Here is a 20,332-nt window from a genome sequence, read left to right on the forward strand (position 1 = left end):
CAGGCTTGTTATCCTAAGGGAAGTCTCTGACATGCTTCAAACCAAATGCACTGCTTCAGGTAGAATAAACAAACAGATTCATTACTACAAAGATAAATGTTAAGTGACTATGAATCAAAGCATAACAAATCAGGTTTGGTCAAATGAAATAAAAGCAAAATGCATTCTAAGCTGATCTTAACATTTTCAGTGCCCTTACAAACTTAGATGCTTCTCACCACAGGCTGGCTGGTTGCTCTTCAGCCAGGCTCTCCCCTTTGATCAGCGCTTCAGTCATTTGGTGTGGTGTCTGTAGATGTAGGTGGAAAAGAGAGGAAGAGCATGGCAAAGTCTCTCCCTTTTATAATATTCTTTCTTCCCTCTTGACTTTGCCCTCCTGCCTTCAGAGTCAGATGAGCATTACCTCATTGCGGTCCTAAACTGACCAAAGGAAGCGGGCGGGGGGGGGGTGACTCACTCAAGAGTCCAACAAATCCTTTTGTTGCTGCCTAGGCCAGCATCCTTTTTTCCTGTGAGGCTGGGCTGGATTTGTCCCATACCTGCCTTGATGAGGTTTGAACTGCCTCTCTGCTTTTGGAGAGTTTTTCACTGGGCTTATTTTATGCCATGAGGATACATTTTCAGCCTCATAACTACGTAGATGAAATTATAACCTATAACATTACTTGAACAACAATGCTCAGTGCATCATGAGCCTTCCAAAGACACATGACATGACAAACTTTGCATTGGGTACCACACAATCATTTTACTAGGATGAACATGGGGGTGCTGGGTGTTTCCCCGAGGTACAGAACATCACAACTGTCTTATTCCTTTGGGTCACAAAACAAAGATTTCTAACAGTTCTTAAATCTGACTGATTGTGTCTTAAAATATTTCCAGTATTAATTTTTTTCTCCATAGGAATTTATTCTATGTGGGGCTGGTAGCACCACTTATTAATGTTGCTGGATGCTCCCCATTATAAGACCTGTTTTCAATTGCTTACAACTTTGCCAAATATTAACTATTTGGGATGAAACTGTCACTGCTGGATATCTTTTGTAGGTTGCATATTTTGGAAAATTTCAGCTATAATGCTTCAACTGTTTCCAAGAATGAGACTAGTGAAAAATATGTTGTTCTGTGCATGTTACAAAAAATTCTGGTGACCTTTTTTTGTCCTGAGAAAGAGACAAGTTTCATTTAGAAGCCCAAGCGCAGGACTGGAGTTTAAAGGGCTCTAGGATGGGGCTGAAGACCTGGCAGTGGGCTAACCATTTGTTGAACTTTGTTACCCTGGGAAGGCAACTGAAGTGAAGGAGTGACCTGGCTGGAAAGCTGGGTACATCACAGGACCCTAAAGGTGAATAGTCTTCAGGGAGAAAGCCCTGGGGACATTGTTCCATACCAGGGCAGGGACAGACTTAAAGCTAGCTCAGAAGGTGCTGAGAACTGAGCCCAGAGACAGTGCTGCAGGTACCAACAAGGGCATAGTGATAGGCCCTGTTGTACTTTTGTTACCCCGGAAGGGACATGCTTGTTTGTTCACATATCGACAGTGTGTGAACTGGCTGGAGGGCTGGGGCCACTGAAGACCCACCTGACGAGGTTAACAGCTGACAGGGGGTGCCGGGAGCAGAAAGAGAGAGAGTGCAGGTTCACACCCAACTGAGAGGAGGCACTCACGAGCGGTGAGTGTCCCCCATCACAAATCCATTGGCAAAATGTCTCATCCTTCTGTAGTGCTGGTCTATGTACAGGACTAAACAAACTACTACTATCAGTTACTTGTTAGCTCAAGTGGCAGAGGTCTGTGTAGCATATCTAAAGATTCCAACCCTGGTGATGAACCGTGTGAATGTCACTATAAGGCCACACAAAGAATTTTTTTTTAAGTTAGGAAATTACACACACAAAATGACATCAAGAGAACATTACTAAGTTTGCAAAGTTAAAGCACTTAAAGCTAGGAAATGACAGAATTAAGGTTGTTCATACACCTGAATCTGCCCTCCTTCTACACACACATTATTATAGTGGTTTAGATCATGGCATCAAGAGCATACTTATGAAGTTTGGGGTTGATACCAAGTTGGGAGGATTCAAAGTGCTTTGGAAGTTAGGATTAAAATTCAAAATGATCTGGACAATCTGGAGAAATGGTCTGCAGTAAATAGGATGAAATTCAATAAGGACAAATGCAAAGGACTCCACTTAGGATGGAACAATCAGTTGCACACATACAAAATGGGAAATGACTGCCTTGGCAAGAGTGCTGCAGAAAGGGATCAAATTGGATCACAAGCTAAATATGAGTCAACAGTGTAACACTGTTGAAAAAAAAAAAAGCAAATATCATTCTGGGATGTATTAGCAGGAGTATTGCGATCAGACAGGAGAAGTAATTTTTCCACTCTACTCTGCTCTGATAATTAGGGCCCTACCAAATTCAAGGTCCATTTTGGTCAATTTCACGGTCATATGATTTTAAAAATAATAAACTTTATGATATCAGCTATTTAAATCTGAAATTATACAGTGTTGTAATTGTAGGGGTCCTGACACAAAAAGGAGTTGTGGGAGGGTCGCAAGGTTCATAGAATAGAATATCATACAATCATAGAATATCAGGGTTGGAAGGTATCTCAGGAGGTCATCTAGTCCAACCCCCTGCTCAAAGCAGGACCAATCCCCAACTAAATCATCCCAGTCAGGGCTTTGTCAAGCCAGACCTTAAAAACTTCTAAGGAAAGAGATTCCACCACCTCCCTAGGTAACCCGTTCCACTGCTTCACCACCCTCCTAGTGAAAAAGTTTTTCCTAATAGCCAACCTAAACCTCCCCAACTGCAACTTGAGACCATTACTCCTTCTTCTGTCATCTGCTACCACTGACAACAGGCTAGATCCATCCTCTTTGGAACCCCCTTTCAGGTAGTTGAAAGCAGCTATCAAATCCCCCCTCATTCTTCTCTTCTGCAGACTAAATAATTCCAGTCCCCTCAGCCTCTCCTCATAAGTCATGTGCTCCATCCCCCTAATCATTTTTGTTGCCCTTCGCTGGACTCTTTCCAATTTTTCCACATCATTCTTGTACTGTGGGGCGCCAAACTTGACACAGTACTCCAGATACTGTGAATAGAGGGGAATGATCACGTCCCTCGATCTGCTGGCAATGCCCCTACATATACATCCCAAAATACCATTAGCCTTCTTGGCAACAAGGGCACTCTGTTGACTCATATCCAGCTTCTTGTCCACTGTAACCGCTAGGTCCTTTTCTGCAGAACTGCTGTCTAACCACTCGGTCCCTAGTCTGTAGCAGTGCATGGGATTCTTTCTTCCTAAGCGCAGACTGTGCACTTGTCCTTGTTGAACCTCATCAGATTTCTTTTGGCCCAATCCTCTAATTTGTCTAGGTCCCTCTGTATCCTATCCCTACCCTCCAGCATATCTACCTCTCCTCCCAGTTTAGTGTCATCTGCAAACTTGCTGAGGGTGCAGTCCACGCCATCCTCCAGATCATTAATGAATATATTGAACAAAACCGTTATGAACAAAACCCAAAAGAGAGATGCAGGTGGGTCACAAGGTTATTGTAGGGGGCGTTGTGGTACTGCTACCCTTACTTCTGCATTGCTGCTGACAGCGGCGCTGCCTTCAGAGCTGGGCAGCTGGAGAGCGGTGGCTTCTGGCTGTGAGTTCAGCTCTGAAGGCAGAGCCACCACCAGCAGCAGTGCAGAAGTCAGGGTGGCAATGGTATGGTATTGTCACCCTGACTTCTGTGTTGCTGCCTATAGAGCTGGGCCCTCAGTTAGCAGCTGCCACTGTCTGGCAGCCCAGCTCTGAAGGCATCAGTGCAGAAGTAAAGGGTGGCATGGTATGGTGCTGCCTTCAGAGCTGGGTGCCCAGCCAACGGCCCCCACTCTCCAGCTGCCCAGCTCTGAAGGCAGCAGAGAACTAAGGGTGGCAATACTTCAACCCCCCTAAAATAACCTTGTGACCCACCTGCAATTGCCTTTTGGGTCAGGAACCCCAATTTAAGAAGCGCTGGTCTCCCCCATTAAATCTGTATAGTATAGTGTAAAAGCACACAAAAGACCAGATTTCACGGTCTGTGACACATTTTTCATGGCCGTAAATTTGGTGTAGCCCTACTGATATGGCCTCAACTGGAGTATTGTGTCCAGTTTTGGGTGCCACATTTCAGGAAAGATGTGGACAAATTCGAAAAAGTCCAGAGAACAGTAACAAAAATGATTAAAGGTCTACAAAACATGACCTATGAGGGAAGATTGAAAAAATTGGGTTTGTTTAGTCTGAAGAAGAGAAGACTGAGAGGGGACATGATAACAGTTTTCAAGTACATAAAAGGTTTTTACAAGGAGGAGGGGAAAAATTATTCCCATTAACCTCTGAGGATAGGAGAAGAAGCAATGGGCTTAAATTGAAGCAAGGATGGTTTAGGTCGGACTTTAGGAAAAACTTCCTAACTGTCAGGATGGTTAAGTGCTGGAATAAATTGCCTAGGGAGATTGTGGAATCTCCATCATTGGAGATTTTAAAGAGCAGGTTAGACAAACACCTGTCAGGGATGGTCTAGATAATACTTAGTCCTGCCATGAGTGCAGGGGACTGGACTAGATGACGTCTCGAGGTCCCTTCCAGTCCTATGATTCTATTCTATTTTTTCACAGAACCCTGGCCACATTCCGTACAGAGGATGGATCTGCTCTGGGGATGATCAGGTTAGTGTCCAAAGAAGGCTGTTGTATGTAGAATCCCTGCCTCATTTCTTGCAGAAGCTGGAAAGTGTGTACTATTTGTACCACTGGGGCAGGTGGGTCTAGGCCTGCCCATAAGTAAAGGCTTGTCCTTCAGATAAGGAGAAGGGACCACAAAGCCCAGGCTCCAAATGAGTTATTGAGACAACGAATGAAAAAAACAGGAGTGGGTGTGAGGTGAGAGTTTAAAAATGACGGATCCAGAGGAGAACCCCAAGCAGGGAACCCTGGACAGTGCCCACTGCTTCTCTAAAGTGTCCAAGGAATCTGTGGATGCTGCCCAGAGGAACTCTGCCTGGAGATGTGAGCAGACAAGGTACAGGAAATAGGCCCCACAGTCACGGTTGTGCCCAGCTTCCTCCTCTTGGAGTGATGGATGGCCATCTTGGCTAGTTCTAGGAGGCAGCTGACGATGAGGTCCTTTGACTTGGTGGGGCCAGGGATGGGGTACGCATAGATCAGGAGGAACAGGGATGGAAAATGTGTAGCAAATGAGGCAGGGTATTGCATGAAGAGAAAGGAGGGTCTCATGGTTAAGGCAGCTGAATGCTGCCCTAGAGCAGCAGTTCTCAAACTGTGGGTCAGGACCCCAAAGTGGGACACAACCCCATTTTAATGGGGTCGCCAGGGCTGGCATTAGACTTGCTGGGACCTGGGGCCGAAGACAAAGTCCGAGCCCCCACTGCTTCAGCCCTGGTGGCGGGGCTTGGGTTTTCGCTTCAGCCCTGGGTGATGGGACGCAGGCTACAGGCCCTCTGCCCAAGGCTGAAGTCCTTGGACTTTGGCTTTGGAGCCCCCGCCCACTGTGGTGGAGCTCAGGCTTCAGCTTTGACCACCCTCTTTCCCCCGCCCAAGGCGGGGCTTGGGCGGCCTCAGTCCTCTCTCCTGGGGTCATGTAGTAATTTTTGTTGTCAAAAAGGGGTTGCAGTGCAATGAAGTTTGAGAATCCCTACCCCAGAGACATTGATTCTACCCCTGCTTCTGGCAGAGAGAACCTACATGATGCTACTGAAATCACTTAAACCAAACTTTTCACAAGTGGGTGGCCACTAATTATTTTCCTCATTTTCTGATTGCCTGACTTCAGACCATGACTTGAGAAGTTCTGAGCACTCACAGCTGCAACTGAAGCCAATGGAAGCTGTGGTTTGAACATATAAATGCTATATAATGTTCAGTACGCTGAAAAATCAGGTTGTAGGAATTTCAAATTGGGCACCCAGAATTAGTGGATGGTTTTGACCTTATTTTGTGTGCCTCAGTTCCCAATCTTTAAAGCAGAAATAATAGTACTCTCTCACACACAACGGGGCTGAATAAAGTTTGCACAGGCAACTGAATTCTGGCATTTTCTAACTTTTAAATGCTTGACTTTGCAATCTTAACAATGTTCTTTTAATGTAGTCTTTTGTGTATGTAATTATATGTATGATTCAATGCAGTTTCTAAATCAGGCTGAATGCAGATATATAAAAGTATACAAAAGAGTAACTCTTGTGTTTTTCTGATATTCTGATTTGTTTTCTTCATAATATTTTGGTATACTTAGTTGTAATTACACTGTGTGTGTTGATAAGGATTGTATAAAACTAATTACAATTTGCTTTATCGTTGATCAGCCAACTTGTTTCTTAGAGTTTCTTATTGTAACCTGACATAGAACAGTGAAAGAACTGGAGGGAGAGAGATAGCTCAGTGGTTTGAGCATTGGCCTGCTAAATCCAGGATTGTGAGCTCAATCCTTGAGGGGGCCATTTTGGGATCTGGGGCAAAAATGGGGGATTGGTCCTGCTTTGAGCAGGGGGTTGGACTAGATGACCTCCTGAGGTCCCTTCCAACCCTGATATTCTATGACTTCGTAATGGTGGCATTCTACACAAACTGGTGGCTGTAGGCTGAATAAACAACTTCCTTATAACTCATGATCTCTAGTTTACAAATCTCAGCTGAACTCTCTCTTTGTAAAAGTGGCAAAGAGTCCTGTGGCACCTTATAGACTATCACCCATGAAAGCTTATGCTCCAAAACGTCTGTTAGTCTATAAAGTGCCACAGGACTCTTTGCCACTTTTACAGATCCAGACTAACACAGCTACTCCTCTGATAACTCTCTATTTGTACAGGCACTGGGGATCTTAGAACATCACCTGTGGAAGATTCTGGGTGATGCCTTGGAAAAAGTGATGGATTCTTTCACATATCAAATGAAAATAATTTTGACCACAAAATTCAATAAAAAATAAACTATCAACAGTTTGAATTAATTCTCAGTATTTGCCCTTTTCTCAAATGTCCAAATATTTGCTGAATACTTCCTCTCAATCTGACAGCTCAAATAAAGGTCTAACTCTTGTGCTGTCCTTTTCATTTCTGCATGTTACCAGTTCTGAAGTCAGCATACTAATACAGAAGTAGCTGGCTCCACTGTCCTGGACTGACAGTTGAGAAGCTCGTGCTCAGATGCAGAGCAGGTTTTTCACGCACTAGACCAGGCTGCCCAGGCTGTCACAGAGCAGACAGGCCATTAAGGGCTTGATCCAAAGTGCAGTGAAGTCAATATGACTCTTTGCATTGACTTCAATGTGCTTTGTATGAGACTCCTAGTCTTTGCATAAAAATGGAGGAAAGCTGTTTATACTTTCACCTTTTTGACAATATTCCTGGAACGAGGTACATTTAACCTCTGATTATAAGTAAATGGGTAGAAGTGTCACTGCTCCAGAGCAAGCAATGGTCTGGACAAAAAGCCTTGCCAGAGGGACAGAGGCTTCTCAGTAACAGTAAAGCATTCTGCAATAAGATAGTGTAAATAAATGTTAATTTTATTTCTTCTTTATGAACTCATCAGTCTGTCATGAGAAACTTGGTACAACTCACTTTTGTTAAAGGGTTTTACACCTACTCCATCACATCCTGTGCTATTGTTGCTTTCTCAGAGTTCAGTTTTTAAATGACTGGGCCACTTTAACACTCTCTCACTAATGGAGAGTTAAGTTTGTCATGAATGCTTGCTTTATCGGATTGTGAAGTAGACTAGTCTTGTAAGTAGTGGCTACCTTTGCTGGAAAACTTAGCTTCAGCTCTAACAAGTAGATCTGTGCTGGGGTGTATAGGCCCACATGGACAAGTAAGGGGCCAGAAAGGTCCTGGCAGCAGGGCTAGCCCCACTCTTCCAGCCTTTTCAATTATGCATGATAGGGAGGAGGCCTTTAAAAGGGAGGAAAAAGCAGGCAGGGGCAGGGGCAGGAGTGGGAGGAGAGCCCTAAACAGCAGACTGCAGGAGTGATTCCTGAAGCTGTACAGGGAACTCTTCCTCAGGGTCCGGGTGAAGGTTTCCTGCCTAGAATACAGCGGACTCTTAAGGTAACAGAGACAGACCCAGTCAGAGCGATTTCCCCAAACCCATTACATGGGGGCTGGATCATTGGCAGCACTATAGACTAGCCAGTTCCTCCCCAACCCTTTTTTCAGGTATTACAGGGAGCGAGTATCCCTGAATGCATGGGGTTTGTGACTTTCATTTTGATCCCTCAGCTGGAGATTTAAGGAGGACCATACAGGGCAGACTCCTGAAGCCATCACACACAGTAATGGTCAATTTCTCCGCTGCTGTCTCTGTAACATATTTTGTTTTTTATGGGACAGGGTTGTTAGCCCTGTGCCTAACCCCCAATCTGTAGGACCAGAGTGTCTGTATTGTCTGGCCCCTCCCTCACAGACCAAGCCGGCATAACTGAATGTGCCAGGAGCAGAAAACCCCCACTGACACAGACTCTGGGGATCTTTGGAGCATGCGTGCTGTCCTGCCACGACAAGGCACAGACACCAGAAACAGGAGTATGTCAGGGGTGTGTCATGTTTGCGATCCTCTTCAGCATTCCCATTGACTGGGTAATGCTACGTATAACTGAAGACATGCGAAGAGGCATTAGATGGACACCCTTCTCATCCCTTGAAGACCTGGACTTTGCAGATGATCTCACTCTCCTATCACATACCCAACATCATATACAAGAATAAACAACCTGACTCAACACATTCAGCCAGCAAATTGGACTGAAAATCAACCGCAATAAGACAAATATCATAACCTTTAATATTGCCTCACCATCACCAGTGCGGATAGAGGATCATGTTCTCACCAGTGCAGAAACATTCACATACTTGGGCAGCACCATCAGCAAGGACAGTGGAACAAGCCAGGACATCCAGAACAGAATCAATAAAGTCAGGAACACCTTCAGGAGCTTAAATACAGTCTGGAAATCATCAGAATACAACACCAAAACCAAGCTCAAGATTTATCAGAGCTGAGTACTTTCAACACTATTTTATAGTGTAGAATGCTGGGGAATGACAAAGTATGACATGTCCAAACAGTCTTCATTCCACACAGCCTGCCTCAGAAAAATCCTCCATATCTTTTGGCCTAGAGTAATTTCAAACCAAGACCTATTCACACAGTGCAGCCAAAAAGATATTAGCACCATCATTGCCAGGAGGCATTGGAGATGGATTAGGCATGTGATTCAGATGAAAACTGATTCCATCACCAGAATAGCAATAAGATGGACACCTGAAGGCAAGTGAAAATGAGGCTGCCTGAAAACAACATGGTGAAGAGCTGTGGAAGCTGAGCTGAAAAACCTGGGGCACAGTTGGGAACCATTGAAAGACTTGCCAGAAACAGACAGGTGTGGAGGAGCTTCATCGCTGCCCTAAACACCAGAGGTGTAATGGGAACTAACTAACCAACTAACTATAAAGGGAAGAGCTCCCCTTGTAAATAGGGAAGTGGGCCTATATTGTGACCATCCCATGTAGATAAATGGATGTGGTCAGGTTCCCCCACTTTCTGAGGGAGGAATCACCAAAGACTTTGTTACAAGGTAATTTTTTAGTCCATTGCTATTGCAAACACCATTGTGTGGACTTCTCCATTGGCTTTTTACCCTGTATGATTAAACTTGATATGTGCATTTCCTAAGCTCTTAACTAAAGACAACTTGACAGAGCTATCAATAATTCATTTAAGTGATAATAGCCCTCAAATATAGGGCCTTGTGTCAATCTGATGATGCGGGTTGTTCCTTTGTATATGGTACAAGGATCCTCCTACTGCCATCTGTCCTTTGGTTGGTGATGGCAATAGATCATGCACCTCAATTCTATATATATCTAATATAAGCTAAGAGTTTTCTGTTCCCAGACTATTTCACTCACACTGTTTTTTACCATCAATCTTCTCTGATCACTATTTTTCTTTAAATGGAAAACTTTTATTAGGATAAATGGTATAGAATATCCAGCTCAGAATCAAACACAGAAACAAGAGTGTCTGATCTGAGTGTGTCATTAAATCTGACAAATCAGGCATGTTTCCACTAATTTTTATTTCACTTCTGCTTCTTCACATTAAATGAACCACGTATCTCATTTAGTACCAGCTCACTCATTGTGTATGTCTGCATTGAAGCTTAGGGTTAGAGGAGCAACTTCTAGCTCGGGTAGATGTATATATGCTTTAATTGAGTTAGCATGCTAAAAAATAGTAGTTTACACATGCTATTCCCCGGATCACATCTCTTTGTTCCCCTTGATCTTTCAGGACAAACCCTCCCCAGCAGAATATGAATAGCAATGAGGCTATGGGGAATCCATGCCTTTTGGCCTCTATCTAAAGCAGACACCTATGACTGGAGCTTATTTGTTACCACTGAGGGAATGCAGTTTGCAGAAGACAGGATTTTCTCGGGGGTTGGCCCATGGCTGTGGAATGAACTCCTGCAGGAAATAAGGATCATCAGAAACCTTCTGCTCTAAGTGCAAGGCATGGTTCTTTGACCTTGCCTTCTCTAACATAGACATATAGCAATGCGAGTGTACATTTGTGTGTATAAATAAACTGTATTTTCCAAAACAAAACACCCAACTGCACACACACTTCTCTCTTTGGGAAGGTGATGAGAGAACAAACACATGATGGATGTTAGTTACATTATTTAGTGCACTACTGGAAGGTGCTCATATACTATGATGATGATTATGGTATAAGAACCTGATTAGAATAGAAAAGAATGTACTTTTATGACCTCATTCTTGGGCATCTCTCTACTCCCTCTGCAACCCCCTCCCCCCCCAAAAAACAACCCCCTCAGTGTCATCATCATACTAATGTTTGTTTTCTTGAGTGTTTCAGAAATAGCTGCTATCTTATATAAATTTATCTTGGGAAATGCCTAAATCTATCCCCATCGGGGTGACAGATTCTTCCTAGAAGTGGGGAGGCCACAAGGCCCCACCTGTTCTGTGGCCCTGCCCCTCCTCTTCTTCCCCAGAAGTCCCCTGGAACTGGGTCAGGGAGCAGGGGCGGGCAAGAAGGTCCAGAGAGCAGCCCTTGGCCCATGTCCCCACCCCGAGGTCCCCGGCTCAGGGCAAGTGGACTGTCTGCGGCTTCCCACAGCTTTCCATGTGACTCTTATACTGACCTGGCTCCTGCTTCTGGGCGGGGGATGGGCACTCAGGGGCTGAAGAGCCACAGCCAGGCCATGATAAGAGCCGCCTGAGCAGCTTTGGGGTGCTGTGGACCCTCCACCTGCCCTGGGTGGGGAGTTTGAGAGGTGGGGACATGGGGAGCTGCTCTTGGGCCCCCCCACTCTCGGAAGGTGGAGGGTCCATGGCTCCCCACAGCTGCCCGGGCTCCTGGACCCAGGGCCGCTCTTACCTGGGCCGGGCTCCAGCTTCCGGCCTGGTCAGGGGGCAAGGCCTCAGGGGGAAGAGAAGGGGCAAGGGGCTGGGCCCGTGGCGAAGAGTGGACTGACCAGACCCGTTTACTTTAAAAACTGGGAGGGCCATGGTCCCTTGGCCCCCTGTGTTCTGGTGCCCCGACCCCTACCACTTTCTTAGTGACTGGGGACTGTATTTTTCTATTCCCTTTCCATATGCTAAGCATATATATCTATATCTATACTCTGATAGCCACTTCAGATTAGATCAGTAACCCATAGTTAACACTGTCTTGTACTTTGCCAATATCCTTTCTTTATTCCTTTATATTTTCTAATCTCACCTATCATTGTAGCTGATGACAGTGTATATAAATCAACAACTGCATGCCTGTGCCAAATTGTTAAATGTCTTGTATCATGTTTGATAGTGGAAGCATGCAGCGTACACATAGTATTTAGTATTTTATAACTTAAGGAACCTATTGCAGTCTCATCATTGCAAATCACTCACAAAAACAAACAGAAGTTTGGGCAGTGATACGAACTTTGTGGCAACTAGCCATTCGCTCACCAGAAATGATAGCAGAAAAGTGAGAACATATAAGACAATATCATAGCCAAAACACATCCAGCAAATGCTTGGCTGAATAGCTGAGCTCTGCATCATTCTCGGAAGGATAATAAATGCTGACAGATTGCCAGAGGAAGTAAGCTTCATAGTAAGGGACCCTCCACTGAGATTACTCTGTCTCCAGTCCTCAAGCATAAATATCTAGGAGCTGTTACTGAAAGCACAGTGGTTAATGTCAGCCATCATGAAGCGCATGGCAGTGTCTAATATATGCCTTTATTTAAATTTTCATCTTTTTTTGTGATAGGGACTCTTCGTGTATTTTCCCCTCCTATATAAGAATGTGTTCCAAGGAGACTCTCAGTTCTTCAGGGTTATCTAGTCTATCCCAAATAGAGCCAGTAAGCTTTTTATCATGTCACAACTCAACATTCTGGGCCTCCATTTTTTATCTTGTTTTAAACCCAGTTCCCCCCACCCTCAACACGTACACTAACCCTACACAATTTCTTTTGAATAGCTGTATTTTCTCTAGCAATAGATATACACTTATTTATTTTAAAATTCATTTCAAGTTAAGCCACTTTCTTTATTTGCAATGCCTTAAACAGTCATACTACTTTAAGAGGGTTGCATGAGAGCTAAGTTGTGTTGCTAGATTTTTTTGTATTTGCTTTACATAGTTATAAGTGTTTGGTAGTTTTTATTTTACTATAACTTGCATTGGAATTGAGTAGTTTGTTTACCATGTACTGTTTGTAATTATTACAAAAAACTACATTAAAAGAATTTTAAGGTTGCAAAGTCAAACACTCAGAAGTTAGGAAATGCAATGTGTTCAACTTTAATTCAGCCCACTTGTGCGTGTGCACATACCATTTTTTCCACAGACTTGCACTCAGTCAAATCCCATTCCCATTCCCACAGTGGGATCAGGTGGCATGGCTTTCTCTATTAAGGTAAAATGTACCCAGATGCTACAAAAGATTAATGGTATATAAAGTTCTTAGTTAGATGTTATGGGTCAAAATGATGGTGGGGAAAAAAGTAACTGAAATTAACTACATTAAAATTTAGGGTAATGGGCTCTGAGTAAAAATGCATTTCAATATCTCTTTCAGAAATGTTTATGATGGTATACTATGGTATTGCCACCAGACCCCAATCATTCATCATAATACAAATACTGCCTTTTGCAATAATCTCCAAGACATTTAAAAATCTATTGTGGAAGGCTTTCATATATGTAAATATCTATATATTAAGAAAGTGCTCATTGATTTGCATTGCTACTGTTTGAAGTTTGTAGGATGCTGCAAAAATAATGTGAGAACCATTAAGGGCAGCAGAGCTTGCCCCTTGCATTCTTGCGAAATATAAATCAACTTGTGTTTCATAGTTTTAATTCCACAAGCTTCGCTAATAGCTAGACCCACTGATTCCCTCACTTTCCAAAAATGTACCCACGCTCCCTCTTGAAGTGATTTACACAATTATGTCCTTCCATTGCTGACTTTGGCAGCCTGCTCCATATTTCAGCTGCTAGTTGTGTACAGAAATTTTGCCTGACCTGCTTTTAACTATAATCTTAGCTATAGTTCCTCCTAAATCTAATCCATAGCTCCTTGCTGTAGAGATAGTTAGTTTTTCAAAATCCCTACTATATCTATCCTGTAAATGTCGTATCTGTAATCCACAAAATCCTCTCTTAGTCTTTCTCTTTCTGAATTACAAGCCTGGCTCTATTCTTTCCATGCTGTGACTCATTCCTCCCAAGCCCCTGACTCATGCTGCTTGCTCATTTATGCAACGTTTTAATCTCTGCAGCTTTCTTCCTATAACTTGGAATCAGAACTGCACACAGTATTTCAGTGTGTATTTCACCAGTACTTTACACTTCTGCGGAAAAATGAATTCAGTTCATAGCTACTTTGCACCTTTATCTAACCAATCAAAGCTCCTTTTTCTCTTTTAACCACTACCAAGTATTGAGGCCAGGGCTAGAGAACAATATCCACTATTAACCCAGATATATGCTACATTTAGGACAGTCCATTACTAATATAGTTTGCACATGACACAGATGGGAGGTGGTGGTAAATAATGAAGGAGACATGTCCCTGATCCAGAGCAGAGTGTGAGCAAAGCTGGGCGTAAGCAAACAATATGCATTTTAATATTGCCAAATGTAAAGTTATACATCTAGGAACACAGAATGTAGGCCTTATTTGCAGGATGGGGGACTCTATCCTGGGAAGCAGTGACTCTGAAAAAGAGTGATGGTGGGTAATTAGCTGAATGTGAGCTTCCAGTGTGATGGTGAGGCCAAAAGGGCTAATGCAATCCTTGGATGAATGAACAGGGGAATATCGAGTAGGAGTAGAGAGGTTATATCACCTCTGTATTTGGAATTAGTATGACTGCAAGTGGAATACTGTGTCCAGTTCTGGTGTCCACAATTCAAGAAGGATGGTGGTAAATTGGAGAGGATTCTGAGAAGGGCCAAGAGAATGATTAAAGCATTGGAAAACATGCCTTTTAGTTAGGCTTGGCAGAATTAGATATTTTTAAAACAATTTTGATGGATAATATCAATGTTTATTTTTAGGCAGTTTTTTTTATTTTTATTGACTTATAATTTTGCACAACTGTGAAAAAATTTTTTTGGCGGGGAGTGAAGGGCAGTCAGTATCACATGTCAAAATATACAAAATAAATACCCAGAAGTATTCTGAACTCTAATAAATTCTGAATTTTTCTTCCTTTGCCTATCTGTAACCTTCAATTATTATCAATGAAAATATTTTTGTTGGTTTATATGTGCATGGTGAAATTGACATTTAATGACATTTACTGAATAAAAAACTTGAATCTTACCAAGCCTATTTAGTGATAAACTCAAGGAACTCAATCGATTCAGCTTAACAAAGAAGGTTAAGGGGTGACTTGAGCACAGTTTATAAGAACCTATATGGGAAACAGTTTATAAGAACTTATATGGGAAACAGAAATATGATCATAGAGGGCTTGTCAATCTAGAAGACAAAGGTAAAATAATACCCAGTGGTTGGAAGTTGATGCTTGACAAATTCAGATTCAAAATATGGTGCACTTTACCAAAGATTGTGGTGGATTTACTGGTATTTTTTAAACCAAGACTGGATATTTTTCTAAAAGAAATGCTCTAGTTCAAATGGGAATTAATTCAGGGAAAGTCTATGGCCTGTGTTATTGAGGAGGTCAGATTAGATTATCACAGTGTTCTCTTCTAGCCTTTCTGAATGTTTACTGGCTTTGGAATGTATAGTATCACTTTGAAATACTGGCAAATTATATTTGCATTGCTTAACAGTTTAGGGAAGAGTATTAAAAGAACGTAAGGAAATACAATAGCCATAATCCTTCCATTAATTTATGCTGACTGTATTTTACCAAATTAAGTATTTTATCCCTTACTTAAATGTCTCAATCATTCTTACAACTGAAGCCAAGCTCACTGCTATGTAGCTTCCTGGATCTTCCCTTGATCCTTTCTTACACACAAGAACAACATTAGTAACTTTCCAAACTCTCTGGTTCCCTCCCCAGCCTTAGCAAGCTATCAAAAAATTCTGTCAAAAGCTTTTCTATTTCCCTTGCTATTTCCTTCAACATTTGGGATGTTATTCATCTGGGCATGGTGCCCAGACAACTTTTAACTCATTGGTGATGGGAGACTGAATTCTCCAAGGCAAGCACCAATGGGAAAGCTGTTATATAACATCAGATAAATAGATACCCAAAGGGTTAATAGTTCTAGTTGCCTATCAGTTCTGGAATGATGGAGCCTATTAATATTTCAGTGCTGCTTTAGTTCATTCAGCATAAGTTAACAAATTCCCTTGCTATTTTTTTTTTTTGCTTTTTATGTTATGTGTATGTCAGACTGACAGCCCTAGCAATGGTAGTTTTCAGATATTTAAGAGCAGTTTGCACAAACATCTGTTTACATGGGCAAGACACCTGTATTTGTGTGAGCCAAAACCTGTATTTGTGCACACACCTCAAGTAATTGTGAGCAAATGGAAACACAGGTTTTCATCTGATTTTCATGCAGAGATGCAATTTTTTTGCATGCATAAATATATGAACTCTCAAATTTTCTGGGCACAGCTAAGGAGGGCCCTCGTAATTGTTTCTCAGTGCTACAGACATTCCTAGCAGAGTACAAGTAACCCTTTCAGGATGACAAGCACAGTAGAGGTGAACCATAACCATCAGATGAGATTCCTATCTACAGTCTCCAATAAAGTGAGCATATAGTACAGAAAACTACCCACTACAATGAATTTATGAAGAGGAAGACATAGCAAAAGTGTCCATTTGTTAAACAGAGGAGTGAGCTGTAACAGTTAAGGTTGATCTAGAGTACTTTGTCACAATAATGCATTGTCTTTCGTATGTCCAAATTGAATTGATTTAACTTGCAGATTAACTAAAAAAAGAAGTGAGCCATAGTTTTCAGCACTGAAACATCTACCACATGTTTGTTTGGGAGTGGTAGGCAGCTGAAAGGAAAGCAGTGAATGAAGCTGTCAACCAATGCATGACTTCCTTTCTGCTTCCCTCTGCCTGCATCCATGGTACCATCTTTCTTCGTTAGAAGAGTAGATAAGGTAAAGTGCTTTTGATTCAGATACTATTTTTATATGATCTGGTACAAGACTAATGCAAGCCCTATACAACTGAACGTGTGCTACATGCTTCACTCCTCCCCTAGGCCCTGATTAAGGAAAATACTTAATCATTTGCTTAAATTCATGGACAGATGTTCAAGGATGTCCTAAATAGGAACATTTTCTTGAATTGGTGCTTCAGTGCATATTCTGCCTCTACAACTCCATTGAGGTTTATATTTTCTAACCTACCTAACATCTTTTCTAAAATGTAAGTTTGAAACAATATTCCTTTTCTTACTTTACTTGGGGATTTGTCTTGAGTGGGATTTAAAGTTGTGTTGTTTAGAAGGTTTTAGCTAATATGTTCTAAAACTCTCCAGTAGACAAGGGTATTATATACTTTTAACAAATGCAAAGCTGATCATGTTGAATTCAAAGCTACTTGTTCCTGGGCTTCAATTCTACAAGCTTAGCACTGGCTGCACTACACTTGTAGTAGTTAGAACTTGTTAGCTGAACACCTTCTAACAACACACCTTTAAATTGAAGTTGAGACAAATCCTGGAATTAATTCGTCCTGGGATCTACTATACTCTCCACATGTCTAGATTGGGAAAATAGGTGTTAGTTAATGTGTTAAATAATCATTTTAAAACACCAATTAGTTCCAAACATGGACAAACTGTGATTATTTAACCCTAGGTTGACCCACTATCAGCTAACGTATTGTGGACCCCAGTTACAACAAAGCAGTGCCGAACACAGGTTAAAACATAATTTGGTCTTACAGTGCAGACCAGACCAAACAGTGATTTAACCATATTATTAAAATGTAAGTGTGCTGAAGCACAGATTGTGCTAAAACCTTGGAAATACAGTAAGAGTGGAATGATATTGTAACCATAGTAGACACCAACCTGTTATAGCTGTGTCCCATGGTAGCTCTTCAAAGTATGACAGGGATGGGATCTAACTGTCTTACCGTGAATTGTCAACAGCTGTCCATATTAGTAATACCATATTAGGTTAGTTAGAAGCTTTTATTGCTGTGTAATAGCATTTTACACTTAGCGGGGTGTTTTATACTTCAGCAGATCTCTAGCAACACAAGTCTGTGATTCAGCAAAGTATTTAAGCATGTGCTGAATATCAAGCATGTGATTGAGTACTTTAGAGCTGGTCAGAATTCTTAACCACTTACAAAGAATCCTACCTGCAAAATATCCCTGAAATAATAGAACATTTAAGCAGTTGACCATATGTATGTAGGCAACCAATATATTAATCCAATATAGGGGCATAAAAGTTCATAGAATCATAGAATATCAGGGTTGGAAGGGACCTCAGGAGGTCATCTAGTCCAACCCCCTGCTCAAAAGCAGGACCCATACCCAATTAAATCATCCCATCCAGGGCTTTGTCAAGCCTGACCTTAAAAACCTCTAAGGAAGGAGATTCCACCACCTCCCTAGGCAACACATTCCAGTGTTTCACCACCCTCCTAGTGAAAAAGTTTTTCCTAATATCCAACCTGAACCTCCCCCACTGCAACTTGAGACCATTACTCCTTGTCCTGTCCTCTTCCACCACTGAGAATAGTCTAGAACCATCCTCTCTGGAACTACCTCTCAGGTAGTTGAAAGCAGCTATCAAATCCCCCCTCATTCTTCTCTTCTGCAGTTGTTCCATAAAGGCTTTTCATATGAGTGTTTTCAATTTGAGGTTCTTTTCATTAAGATAATGCAAAAATTTAAGGTCCTGTTCTTAAAATAAGCACATGGTTGTTACATTAAAAAAGAAAAAGCCTCTCAGAGGGAAGAGGAGAGTTTCCCCTAATGCAAGAATGTAAAATTAACTATTATCTTCATCATTATTCAACAAGACAAACATTCCACATTGTAAAATTGATCTACATTTACTTTAAGGGCTGTATTTTTGGCTTTCCTGGTTCTAGTGGGATTGTAAATTGAGATATATTTACTTTTATGTTGTAATCTAACAGTTGAATGCAATATATCAGTAAGCTGCAGAAAGCCTCACTGACTGGTATGTTAATACTAGCTGTCAAAATAGTAATCTGACTGATTTACACTGTAATAGCTTATTTTTACATTTAGTGGAGTATTTCCTGCTGTTACCGCCTTATGATCTTATAGTAGAGAACTAACAGTTTAGGCAGGCACGAACTAAAAAGGACAAGTAAGGATTACCCACCCATGATGACCAATACAATTGGACTATATTCAAAAACAACAAGGGTGGATAAAAAAATTCTATTATTGCAGATGAAAGAGTTTTCCCCTACATCTGGCATGTCATTTTCAAAACTAATATGAAACATTTTCATAAATTCAGCTTACCATTGTTTTCACCAGTGTTTCAAAGTATTTTTTAATATGAAGTAATAGCATACAAACCCAATTTCACATCTGAAAATTAAGCTTCTAGTTCTCATTCTCTAACTAAAACACACAGTTATGAAAAAAGATGACCATTTCCTTGAGGCATGATGTTTTGTTTAGTTAAGTTAATGGAAAAGCTATCCAGTGTTTGATGTAAAGCTGTCACCCTTGCATGAAAGAAAACCAACTAGTTATTTATTATGAATATCTTCTAATAGTTTCCAGAATTATCTGAAGTATGTATTTTTTCTTAATGACATCGTTTTACATTCCAAGTTCCCTGTTCATTTAGTTTTTGTTTATTTCTCTCCTTGGAAACCTCGTAAGCATCTTCTTTTACTAGGCTTGACTGGACAAAATACTACTGTTACAACCTGCAATATTGGGAAGTAAAAGTGTGCATGTTTTTTGTGTTTTTTAACTAGGATGTTGGAGAATCACATTACATTTTTGCTGGGCTTTTCACAACACTGCCACTGCACAATCTCCCCACAAAAGAAAGTCTGCATAGTATTCTTTTAAAATGAAAATCTATGTATTATTTGGGGAAACAAGCATAAAGAATCCCACAGGAAACAGTTACTCCAGAAGTTGCCTTTTTGGCAACCAGCTCAGAATGGTATTTTAAACTGAAATAAATGGTAGTTTATCAGTGTATAGAACAATTTGGTCTGTATGAAAAACTGCACATGATGTGAACCAAAGGCTCTCAACCTTTCTGGACTACTGTACCCTTTTTAGGAATCTCATTTGTCTTGCATACCTCCAAGTTTCACCTTATTTAAAAACTACATTCTTACACAATCAGGCATAAAATTACAAAAGTGTCACAACACACTATTACTGAAAAATTGCTTACTTTCTCATTTTTACTGTATAATTATAAATCAAATCATTTGGAATATAAATATTGTACTTACATTTCAGTGTATAGTATATAAAGCAGTATAAACAAGTTGTTTGTATGAAATTTAGTTTGTACTGACTTCACTAGTGCTTTTTATGTAGCCTGTTGTAAAACTAGGCAAATATCTAGATGAGTTGATGTACCCCCGGGAAAACCTCTGCATATTCCCAGGGGTACATGTATCCTTGGTTGAGAACCACTGCTGTAAATAATGACATTTAAAAAAATACACTGGGAAGCATCACTTTTCAGCAATAAATCTTCTCCAGCTGTATACTATGGCAATGTAATATACAGTA

General features: G+C 41.3%; 1 protein-coding gene across 3 annotated transcripts in view; it reads right to left on the reverse strand.

Annotated features, from left to right (window-relative positions):
- Nucleotides 1-20,332, reverse strand: part of EFEMP1 (EGF containing fibulin extracellular matrix protein 1) — a 91,382-nt gene that overhangs the window by 25,062 nt on the left and 45,988 nt on the right. The gene's annotated exons all lie outside the window — the stretch shown is intronic.

Source organism: Lepidochelys olivacea (genome assembly GCF_965140295.1).
Source record: "Lepidochelys olivacea isolate rLepOli2 genome assembly, chromosome: 3".
In the NCBI taxonomy this organism is placed as follows: domain Eukaryota; kingdom Metazoa; phylum Chordata; order Testudines; family Cheloniidae; genus Lepidochelys; species Lepidochelys olivacea.